The sequence below is a fragment of the Phycodurus eques genome, chromosome 21 (assembly GCF_024500275.1).
Source record: "Phycodurus eques isolate BA_2022a chromosome 21, UOR_Pequ_1.1, whole genome shotgun sequence".
Lineage (NCBI taxonomy): Eukaryota > Metazoa > Chordata > Actinopteri > Syngnathiformes > Syngnathidae > Phycodurus > Phycodurus eques.
Window position 1 is genome coordinate 15,348,461 of NC_084545.1, and position 12,386 is coordinate 15,360,846.

The window sequence follows — 12,386 nt, forward strand, 5'->3', positions numbered from 1 at the left end:
TTCTCCCACATGTTTTGTTTGCAGATTTGTTAGACGGCAGAGAGATGTTCTCATTTGCAAAAAAAGAACGAAAAAGGCACATTTCTAATATCCGTGCACATGTTCTGAGCAAGTGACCAGGTTGGGGTGTGATCTGTTATTTAGACAGGTTGGATGCACTTCCTCACAGCCTGAAATTTCCCCCGGGGCGCTCTTCCATTTCTCGCTGTCATGGATTTGAATCTTTGTACCAGTGAACTCTTACAATTACTGAACATTCATCACCTGCCTGCGTTTGCAGCAACCTAGATACTGTACGGAGACGAGAGATACGGGCCGGACTGGTGGGACGGGGGATATCGAGTAACACGGCTGCTAACGTGGTAATGACTTTACCTATCCTGGGACGATTTTATTTTATAATCTTTGGGGGTTTTGCAGTCTGTTGATGTTTTTCCAGTTTCAAATTAGAGAGCTTAAGCCTTTATACTGTATATCATAGTTTTTAGGAGTGTACGCACGGTGTCATAGTGGTTAGTACATCTGCCTCACAGTTTGAAAATGTTGGGGTTAAAATCTCAGCTCTCGGCTTCCTGTGTGACGTGCGCATGTTCTTTTCGTGTTTGCGTGGGTTTCTGCCAGGTCATCCGTATTCCTCCCACATTCAGAAACATACCTGAAAGGTTATTTGAAGACTCCGAATTGTCCATGTGTGAATGACAGCGTGAATGGTTTGTCTACCCTGTGATTGACTGGCGACCAGTCCACGGAAGACCAAGCCTCTGCCTCAAAGTCAGACGGGATCGGCTCCAGCTCACTGACCTGATTGAGGCGAAGCGGAAGGCTACAGAAAATGGATGAAATAATTTGAAGGTCAATAGCTAATCTTGATTATGTATATTAGGTATATACATATATTAGGTCATGAGATCCAATACAAGAGCAGTGTCAATCATGTCAGATGTGACGTAAAGGGACACATTTTCACAAATATATTATTTTAGTTGTAGCGTATATTGGTTTGGGTAAAAACGTAATTCATTTAGGAGTCAAGAATAAGCCAGAAGCGACGCCTGCGTTACTTCCGGTTTAAGGTGATTTTAAGTTTCAGCGTGAAAATCAAATTATCTTATTTCGAAAAGGGGCACCACGTCTCTTTTAAGATGTATAAAACGATCAGGACAAAGGGACTTAAAACCTCAATGTCCCGTAATATGAAGCTTGCTACAGGAACTGGAGAAGAGTTCTCGATAATCGGAGGTCTTGTGTTGAACCCAAACATGCACAAATGAATTTTATAAATGTTATCGAAAATTGAATGAGATCTTACAGGGGAATTTACAGGGGGGGCAATGCAGGGAAAAGCAAAAAAAAAGGACGGACAAACATTGGCAGAAGGAGGCTGTGAGGGAGGAGAGAGAGTGCGGTGACAATGCATGGAGCTGGGGGTTCCTGTTCTCGTTCATTTAAACCCAAATATGCATCACTTTAGTAGACCGCAAATTGGACTTAGGTTGCATGGGACACAATTTAGGCCGGCTGGTCGATCTCCCGAATGTTTGGCCGGTCCGGTCCGCACGGGGAACAGGTGGATTTGGTGGGGAAAGGAGGAAGGAAAAAAAGGAATAAAACAAGAAAAAGAGTTCCAAGGCAGGGCGGCCGGAGCCCGGGTGTCGCTGTTCGCAAGAGGCTCGGAGCGCAAGTGTGCCGCCCGCTTCCTTCCCAACGGAGCTTGCCTCTGTGGGCTGCCCAGGCACCCGCAAGGGTAGCTCAGGCCAACGGCAGGGTGCCCTGCGGCGGGGAAGGGTCCGATGTGTCCTCGCCACCTCGTGGTGAGAGGTGGGGACTTCCTGGCTGAGCCAAAAGGGAAGATAGACCGCCTCTTAATGTTACTTTTCCATCAAAGGATTATTTTATGGTTTACAACCAGCGAGATAAAATATGAATTATTGGATTGGATTTCAAATAATGAGACCAGTTTCCAGCTTTGTACCGTCATGCACACATCCTCTTCAATCCCTGTAATGAATGTTACAATTGTTGAGAACACTGTAATTATTTGCAATGTGGCATTTGTGTTGTGTGGGGTGAAACGTCTCTTGTCTTCAGTTGACAAACAGGTTTGGCATCAGACATTCAAATATGCAGAAATACAATCACTAGTGGCGCTGTTGTGACGGTAACACTGGGAACGTTCATGCAAAGTTCTTAAAATATCAGACCTCATTCAAATTCGGAATGGAGTTGGAGTTGCAGTAGCTTTCCACTGCCTGTGGGTGTCGCTCGTGCTCCATTCATTGTCCCAGACCAAAAAGGAACAAATGGGCCTGTGGCTTCATGGAGAACCACTGATCAGCGGGTTTCTCAGGTTCTTGGTCACCAAGCCAGTGTCCCAAAAAAATGAAGTCTTGGTTGGTGATCCGCTTCAGGCTGGCTGGGGGTGAAAGTTAATTAAGTTAGCGTCCGAGTGAGAAACCAGCTGTCCGTGTCTCAGCTTTGATGAGCTCCTTCGGACTGGCTGGTAATGAATTTAGCGTCCGTGTGAGAAGCGAAGTCTCCCGTGCTTCTCCTTTGATAAGTGGACCAGGCTTTCCTTAGATGTCTTGTGTACGCAGACTGGGCTCAGCGGGGCAGTCGAGGCAGGTATGCGGAGCAGCACGAGATTGGGGTTGCTGGGTGCCATCTGCTTAATGGCATGTCTGTGATATAGTTGTAATTACTACATTGTACCAAGAGGTGTTTCTTGCGTGTGTGAAACCTGTTCGTTGTGCTCGCCTGGTCACATCAGTGTGCCTCGGTCAGCCACGAGCTCGTCGACGGCTCGCCGGAAATGGCCTCGGGGAAGAGACCGCTACATCCCGCTCGCTTGCGGCCACCTCAAAGTACGCCTCTGGGTTGGCCGTGAGCACGCAACATTACATGAAATGTTAGTTTGATGTTGTACTTTTTGGAATGTACAATCAATTAAATATATAAGAGAGGTGATCAAGTTCCCTGACGGCTCAGTGAAAACGGTGGCGTGACCTACAAGGAGGTTTTCCAAGCTCAGTCATGCAACCCTCCGCATATAGGACACACACCACCATTATATATCTTTACCCTTGATTTGAAGTACAAACCTGTCCAATTCCTTTTTAACTTTTGTTGTGAACTGGAGTTAAATAATCCGACCAAGAAACTATCGTAGTCTACTCTGCAAGACGCTGCGGTATGTCCCTGTGGGCCTCTGTGCATATGGGCATGTGTCAGTCATGCCTCCTGTCACACTTTATGATGAACTATTCTTGTCCCGCCATGCTCAGTTTGAAAATATTTAAAAATAACAATACGGACCTTGCAGCGGTTGCTGTTCAGTCCCTAATTAAATTAGAGGCATTAGGTGGGGCTAGAGCGGGGTGATTTTTCAAAAGATCCTTTGAATAATATTCTACTGTCGGGTCATAGAGACAGTTTTAACGCAAATGACGAAAAGCGTTGTTTGTTTGTTTGTTTGATTTTTCACTGCAAATTACACCTTTAAGCTATGTGAGATGGACAAAATATTAAAATTCAAAATTAATTTGAACAGGTTTGGAAAAAAATGGGCTAACATAAAAAAAAAAGAATTCAACAAAAATAAAATTGTCAAACAATTCTCTCAAATTACAGAGTATTGTTTTGTGATTGGTTTGTTAGTCTATTGGATAGTGGGCAACTCTCTGGTTCATAAACAATATTACAATAAGACTGTTACAAACTGGATTAGAATATTCCTTGCGAGAGTGGCTTAAATAGGTGTCAGTCCACCAAATGCAATGGATCACCACTTTTTGCGCTAACATTGATCAACATATATCCCACGTCTTGCCCTCTGCTGAGGTAACAAACATGGTGCTGAATTAATACCTCGCTGACAGCGTCGATCAGAACAGAGCATTATTGCCTTTGTTAGGGGCAGACTGGTTCACATAGCGATTGCATTGAATCGCATTACATTGCGTACCTCATGTTGTGGCCAGTTAGTGAACGTTTGATCACGAGTAGTATCGCACATAACTTAATAGTATGTTATAAACTGAAATGTCTCTGCAGTGTTTCCCTCATGGGTAAAAAAAAGGGTTATTTGTCCACCTATGGCACCACCACCCTTGCCCTGCAGTCCTTTGTGTTACTCACTCTTACTTGTAAAAGTCGCTTAACACTAACTCAGAAAGCATAAATATGTTATAATCCCATCACCTGTCCTTTTACACAGGTGTCAGCCTGCTTCACAACTTGATTTCCAGGAGGGCAGCAATTTTTCCTGTGGCGGCGATTGGAGTCAGAGCGTTATTATGCGGCAAAATGTATTCATGATCGCACAAGTCCGAGTGCCCTGCGGGCTTTGTAATATAAAACTAGACCTCTTTATCAAATTTAACAGTTTATTGGAAACAGCTTGTACACATGATTTACACACAGCGCAGTGAGGCAGGGCTGCGGGTATCATCCCAAGACACTTCTCACATACACACCTAGAATGCACATTATGACAACTCTAGAACATATGGCATACAGCCACTCACGCAAGCACACACCAACGTACATTCACACTCCTCTTTGCATATTGTCCACTGCCTAACTTTCTAGCAGAGTTTTTGTGTGAGCGTCCTTTGTGCTCTTTGTTGTTTGCTTTTCCTGACGTGTAGTGCGGAAATAAAATCACAAAGTGTCGAAATGGACACTATGCCCGAGGGCCATATTTATGGAATGAATAGACCTGCAATCTAAAGAGATCCAAGCCAAAAGCAATTCCCAAACTTTTGAGTTTAATAGTACTCCGTTTTGATTCAGTCCAATAAAGCAATTAATTTAATGTTTTTCCTTTGACTGCACTTGTACTTTTCTGCCTCTATCATCCAACTGAATAAGGCAATCAAAACAATGATAACACCACTCTGTTCGAAACCATGTCAAACTACAACCACAATAATGAACACTGAGCCTTTTTAAATATTTAACAGAGCTTTTTTTTCTGACAATGTATACTGTGGACACGTGTGTGTTATGCAATTAAATGTAATCTGAAACTGAAATTTTAAGACACGAATTTCCCTATATTTGATAAATATTTTACATGGGGAGAGCTAAAATCCCCTATGCTCATTGTATGTATTGCCAAGTTAATTACAATATTGTGTTGCCATCTGAATATTTTTCTACAAGTATATAATAGCTCTGAAACTATTTCCAGATGTATGTATTGTTTTGTCAATACAAAGCACTTGGAAATATATACAGTGAAACCTTGATAAAACGGACCCCGATATAACGGATATCGGATAAAACACGAATTCCTCGCAGCTCATGAAAGGGACTCGCATATGATAAGTACTGTACGTCAACAATGTCACCATGAATCCGGCGTGGTCAGATTGGATAAAATGTGAAACTTTCAAACATTTAAGCTTTTTTAAAATTTTTATTTTCCATAACTTTGTACATCACTGGGCATTTTAGGCCACGAAAAAACCTACAAAACATTTTTTTACTGAACAGTATTATCAGAATCAGAATCAGAATCATCTTTATTTGCCAAGTATGTCCAAAACACACAAGGAATTTGTCTCCGGTAGTTGGAGCCGCTCTAGTACAACAGACAGTCAATTTACAGAACACTTTGGAGACATAAAGACATTGACAAAAAAAAACAATTGTGCAAAAAGATGCAGAGTGCATATGGGTGCATATGGCCAAAAAAAAAAGTTATTCAATGTAACAGACAATCGGCTGTCCCTCCAAACCCCCGCTGACCCCTATTAGTCCATTCTAGGTTCCACTGTATTTAAAAAAAACTGGGGCCATTTGAAGATAGACTATATTTGAGTAAAATGATATTATTTCAATTAAGATTTTCAGTAATTTACTCGATATAGAAGCAAATTTCCTATGGGGATGGCAATATAGAAACCATCAGTTGACTGTTGACTGGCTAATGGTTTAAAGCGATGGTCAGAGGTCACACATTCATGATTCCTTTCAAGAGTGACCGCAAAGGAACTCACCATTCAGAGCGGGCTAAGAAGTCACCCGGGGCATGCTGAAAAAGTTTCTGGTTAATGTTAGCGTGAGGAAGCGCGGAAGCAGTCAATACATGCATTCATGTGTGTATGTGAGAGATAGAGGAATAGAAATGTGTGTTTCTCGGGACAGTAGACTGCCCTTCAACATACTGCATAGGTTTCAGCAAATATCTATTGTAGGTGCTATCTTTGTTTCCTTTGATGAAGCTGCTGATCAGTCAGGCAGAAATTAATTATGGTAGTAAACTTTTGGGAGGTTTGAGCCCCCCCGAACACAAAAAAATAACGGATACGCACAATGCCTGGCAATGCTACAGAGCATTGTCTGCAGTGATAAAATATGGACAAAAGTGCTGCTAGGGAAATCGTTTATCAGCCAGGTTTAGCATGCACATGCTAAAAATGAAAGACTTTGCAATCTTACATACATAGGTTGTGGGAGCTTAGTTTAGTAGAGCCAACGCTGTTTGCTGTGTGTAAATGTCACACCGCCTGTCACCCCTGTGGGATATGATCAATCACATATTGCCTGCGTTGCTCTCCAACCGCTGTGGGCATAATCTATTCAAAATATTCATACCAACATTTCAGTCACACCTTAACTGCAAGCCTCATTGCACTAAACTTTTCGGAGCCTTTATTTGGCTCCTGTAAGGCACACCGAGCAACATGGCTAAAACCGACTAACGTGTTGTGTATTGTGCGGGGTTCAGCCACTAGTTTTTATGAGGGGTTGACGGTTTGCCACTGGTGTTGCTGCGATTCGTATTTCATATTGCCGTTCCACAGTGTCGCACCACTGCTGATGTAACTGCCAATCAAAGATGCTGTTATTTAGGATAAAACTATTCTAAAGCTTTAGGACTCCAGCAAACCACGGGAAGAGGCATTATCCCCAAATGGAGAAACCATGGAACAATGGTGAACCTTCACAGGAGTGGCCCGGCCTGCAAAAATTACCCCAAGAGCACAGCAAGGCAATCAATCCTATTTTGAATCAGCACCTGGTAGTCAATGATCGATAACCACCTCCCGCTTACTGTATTTGTTAAAACTATTATGCCAAACACAATCTGTTGACTTTGGATTTGTTCAAATGTAGAATGAGAAGTTTGTGGTGAAAGGTGTATTGAGGAGGATATGAAGGTGGATCCTTGGGGCGTATTGGCAGGTCGTCGAGACGGGAAACGTGGGGTAGGCGGTGGCGTGAGCAGTTGAATGGCTTGGGGGCGTGGCGGAGGAAGTCAGCACGGCGGAGAACACGGAAGGAACACTGAGGAGAAGGAAGAACACGGAGGTCAGAAGGATACCTAAGAATGATGTAGCTGACGTGCAAGTTTGAGAGCCGTTGTACCGCAGGAGAACGCTAATACTCTGGCGAGGATTTTCGGCATCTGGCAGGCTTTAATGCAGGGGGCAATGAAGGCTGATCGGTGACAGGTGCGCGGCTGAGGAGGTGCTGATTACTGCGAAGAGAGAGGGGAAGGGAGAGTGAGAGAGGGCGAGAGGGGCACAAAGCGCCAGCCGAGCAACAATAGTACTGCAGGGCACAGCTCAGTGACAAATCTGGTGACCGGTCCATTGTGTACCCGGCTTGTCACCAAAGTTAGCTGGGATGCCAGCTCACCCAAGACCCTAACGAGGAAAAGTGGTATAGAAAACCAATGGATTAAATTTGAGTTTAGTCTCCCATTTCTAATTTGCACTAATGACAAAGTTGAGGCTATCAGGCAGTGTGAGAAAAGCACTGTGATGGCTGGCTGTTTTTGGTGATGAGAAAAAGGGGGCGGGGATGACAAGAATGAATGAATGAATAAATGGAGGGCATGGGAACGAAGACAGGTTTAAGAAGGTGGACAAAGGTCACAGGCACAGACTACACTGGCAGAGCTTCAGGCCGCAAACAGACAGAGCACAAGAATGAAGAGGTTACGCTACAGTTCATCTTGATATCGAAGTAATCTGACCAAAAAAATTATATATTTAATACAATAAAAGAAACAGGTCTTCAAAATACATTCAACTTTTTTCTAACAAAGAGGAAGCAAGTATGAATAGATCATATCCTCATCTTAATGACTTAGTGACCGAAACAATGTCATTCTCATAAAAAACAAAATTCACAATAATGTTGTCAATTTGGAAGGGGGGGACATTTTAGTGTAGGGCTATTAACAAGTAATCACAAGGAGGTATAATAATGAAGAATGCCCTTCATTTTTGCAGAGGGCAAGGTAGACCCCGGTGTCCAGCCCTCATCTTCACAGAAAATATGGAAGGGAAAGTAGGTGTTTGATGATGCGTATAATTCACATGGGAATACATTAATATGATAGTCAGTGGAGCGGCAAAGCCCTGAAGTTATCTCATTAGTATGTTTCTATTTCTTTTTTTAATTATTTAAAAAAAAAAAAAAAAAGAAGCATAAGCATGACAGATGTACTGCTATATCAAGGAGCAATTATTTGAATTTGAATTGTGCATAAAAATCGTGCAATTATGAGAGTTCATTTGTGTGTGTTTTCCTCCTCCTGGACATGCTAATGTGATATGTATTGCTATTGTAGATTTTGTTCTTGTATGGAAGTTAGGAAATGAAGGTCATGACGTAGGAGAATTTAAATAATAAGATAAGGGTATCCTGAGATAAGAACAGACCACAAGGAGTCTTCATTAGTCTTGCTATGGATTGCAGTTTTGCAGATCAAAAGAATAAAACAAATCCCAGAATATTTACTGTATCTCCATATTTACAACAGGCAATGATAATGAGCAGAATAAGCACAGTTTGTGTCAACTGTACAAGAATAACAAACACAAGACTGTATTTGCAGATCTACATTTAAAATTATACTTGAATAAACAAATACTGTACACAGTATATAGAAATAGATATGAACAACAGCAATAGTCAGAAGCATTGTATGTAATTGAAAACTACGTGTATCAATAAATAGTCTATATATAAGTGGTTGAAAATGGAAGATTCACTGTTATCCATCAGCAGTGAAGTGACTAACAAGATACATACAGTGGAACCGCGATAAAACAGACCCCAATATAAGTGATATCAGATAAAACAGACCTTTGGGACTGAACAGTGTGTCCCAAAATAGTTTCCATTTGTCACTTAAACTGCCGTTGACAAAGTCTGTCAGTTCCAGAATTGGCCGCTGTTGTTTACTGCCGCTGTGGTGCAATGCAGGCAGAGAATGGGACTGATGTATTTCCAATGGGACTGATGTAGATCCAAATCCAAAAGATGAGCCTACGTGGCGGCCATGTTGAATGTAGGGCATCGATGTGGCGATGGTTATACCGATTGTCTATTGTGCCATAGAGTGCAGCGCACAGAAAGAGAGAGAGAGAGAGAGAGAGAGAGAGGCATGGCGGCAGTGTTAACTGTGAGGAATACAAAAGTCTCTGGAGTCTGGAACATGCTATTTTTTTTATACAGTAACATTTTTTTTATCAAGCCGTTCGCTTTTGGCAAAGGATTTGGAACTAGTAAGCAAACTAATTCCTCGTGGCTCATGAGAGCGACTCGCCTATGATGCATAGTGTACATCAACAATGTCACCATGACCAAGCACACAGGTGTGGTAAGTTTGGATAAAATGGGGAAACTTTCAAAGATTTTCAAGCTTTTTTTATATTTACAATAATTTTGTCCTGTATTGGCCGTTTTTGGCCACGGAAAAGACCTACAAAACAATAATGTTGTACTGTACAGTATTATGGGTGCATGTGACCTAAAAAAAAAAGTGCTTCAATGTAACGGACATTTGGCTATATTGGACGACCCCTCGCTCTATTAGTCCGTTCGATCGAGGTTCCACCGTATATACATATGAATAAATAGCATGTTAACAGAACAGACATTGTAAAGTCAACAAACATCCACAAGTAGGCGTTTTATTATTTGTTCTACAAACTCATGAATAATGTAAACGATTTAGCACTCTAATGCAGAGTGTCTTTATAAGTCATAAAACAAGCATGTAGAGTATCTCCAAATGTTGTTTTTGTTGTTGTAGCCAAAACACAATTGTTGGTGTTTTTGGTTAAATATTTGAAGATGCTTGCTTTTCATTAGACAGTGACACAATGTATGTCAAATATTTAACTCACTTCACCTTGACTGGTTTGATGGCAAATTGTCATTCAGTGGTGTGGATTTATATTGACCAGAGTGGCTTCAGAATTCCACTTCATAACTGTAGTGGGAGCCCTAAAAATGATTCCTGACTGTGGCTTTAAATAGTTTTTGCTAAGGTCTCCGAATACACTTGCCAATTACCATGAGTGTTTTTAAATGGAGGCTTTGATTGATTCTCATTATTGTGACCTCTTAATTTTCCTTGACACAGTTAACCACACTGGGTTTCCCTGCAAAAGGTTAGGCAGGTAATTCGTCGCGTGATTGGGTTCGCTTGGCAATTAATCACGCTTAAATGCATAGCCTCACAGAGTGATCATTTAGGAATAATGATTAATGAAAGTGTCAAACACTTCTCACACCCAATACACGGCAGCATCGTTGATGTGGGGCACGTGTGTTAAACTTCCATACAAATTGCAGTGAGCCTCCAGCAGCTGCAATACTCGAGCAGAACAGACACTCAGGGAGGAAAGGATGCCTTCAGTGTTCACATTTTCTCTTTTTCGCATCTGTGTGCGTGTGGATTTCTCTTTGATAACACAGCTGCAGTGGATGTAATGTCTGGGATATTCTCATATCAAAATACAGGTGCAAGGTCGAGAGGATGAGCTTCTCACCTTGTAGGCATATGGGGGGGACGTTTGAGATAGTTGGCTGTCACTGTTGAGTCAATTAATTACAGAATTTGGCAGGAGATCAATCGTTCAATTGAGGTGATCCCATTTGCAACCTGCACCATATTGAGACAGTAACCTATGACAATGTTAATCACGAGCACAACAGCAGGTTAATTCCCACATGTAATTAGTCTACATTTTAATTCATAGAAAACTAGCACTTTTCAAAATTCTTTTAATTATATACTCACAATTAATTATATTGCCCCCCCCCCCCCCCAGTTCCCCCCACCCCACCCCACCCCCCGTTTGTTATCAGCAGTGCAGATGCAAAAACATTTATTTTGGAGAAGAGGAGATGAAATAAAAACTCCACCTTGGAAAGGAGTGGCAAGTCTCTGCTGAGTTGCCACTGCGTCTGGTAGGAATTTACTGGATTAGCTCAGTCACAAAATGTGAGATGAACCACATTGTCAATCACCCTGAGGGCAGAGCAGAAAAGGAAGCGCTGTCAATCACAGGATGTCTTCAATCGTCCCATTCACATCGCCTCCTGGAATCAGTCTCTCCCGCTGACTGCTCTTTGACATTTAACGCACCAGGGCCACAAGGATGGAGAGGGGATAACATCCTGAGATCCTCCCCTTTCTCTCCATCTGTCTATCTTTTAATTTTGCATTTTAGCACAGCAACCTATGAGTGTTGATCGTAATATCGCTGTTATTTGGCATCATGGCTGTGAGAAACGACAGTAAAGCAGAGAACACATTAAATGGTGAAGAATAAAATAAAAGAACACAATGGATTTGGCCTCGGTGGCTTACTCTCCAGTAAATCATTTTTACTAGTTGAAGAACTTGGAGTCACTGACTATGATCACTCTTGGGCTTTCACCAAGCTTGTTACATTTTCATGGCATGGTGTTTGTTCATTTACTTATGCAACTCATTCGCACGATGGTGCGGAGGTACCCAAATAAGGTTCCTGTTAAAATATTCTGAGTATTCATAGAGAAATTGGGAGATAAAAATATACAACAATATTTTCAAGAAATACAAAAAAAAAAAAAAAAAAAAAAAAAGGTCCAGCAAACCGTATCCATTCAAAACAAAATGTGCAACCTCGATTTAACGCACTAAGGCGGTGAGGGGTCGTCTGTAAAAGCTGTTTGTACGTTAATTTGAAGCACTTTTTTCAGACCACTGGTTAAAGTCTCCCAACAGGTACGAGTGTGGCCAGAAGGGTCCCTTGAGGTACTTAAAGACTTTTGCCACCACAGACTGGACCATGTTCAAACAGCCTGCCACCTACAACTCCATCACAGACCTTCAGGAGTACACAGAGACTGTTATTGCCTACATCAACTAGTGCATGGATGATGTCACCACCACTAAATCCATCACTGTCCGTGCCAATCAGAAGCCATGGCTGCCTGGGGAGGTCTACAGACTACTGAACGTCCGCAACGCGGCTTTTAGGTCTGTGGTTGAGGAGGGCCCGAGGACAGCCAGGGCCAATCTGTCCCGTGACATCAGGGAGGCCAAGAAGGAGTACTCCAGGAAGATCGCCCATCGCTTCAGCGACACC

At 42.2% G+C, this 12,386-nt stretch overlaps 1 long non-coding RNA gene across 1 annotated transcript in view; it reads left to right on the forward strand.

Annotated features, from left to right (window-relative positions):
- The first annotated feature begins 279 nt into the window (after window positions 1-279).
- LOC133396818 (uncharacterized) overlaps window positions 280-12,386 on the forward strand; it is a 30,918-nt gene continuing 18,811 nt past the window's right edge. Inside the window, exon 1 of the long non-coding RNA XR_009767425.1 lies at window positions 280-362. This is a non-coding gene — a long non-coding RNA (uncharacterized LOC133396818). The remainder of the gene's footprint in view (window positions 363-12,386) is intronic.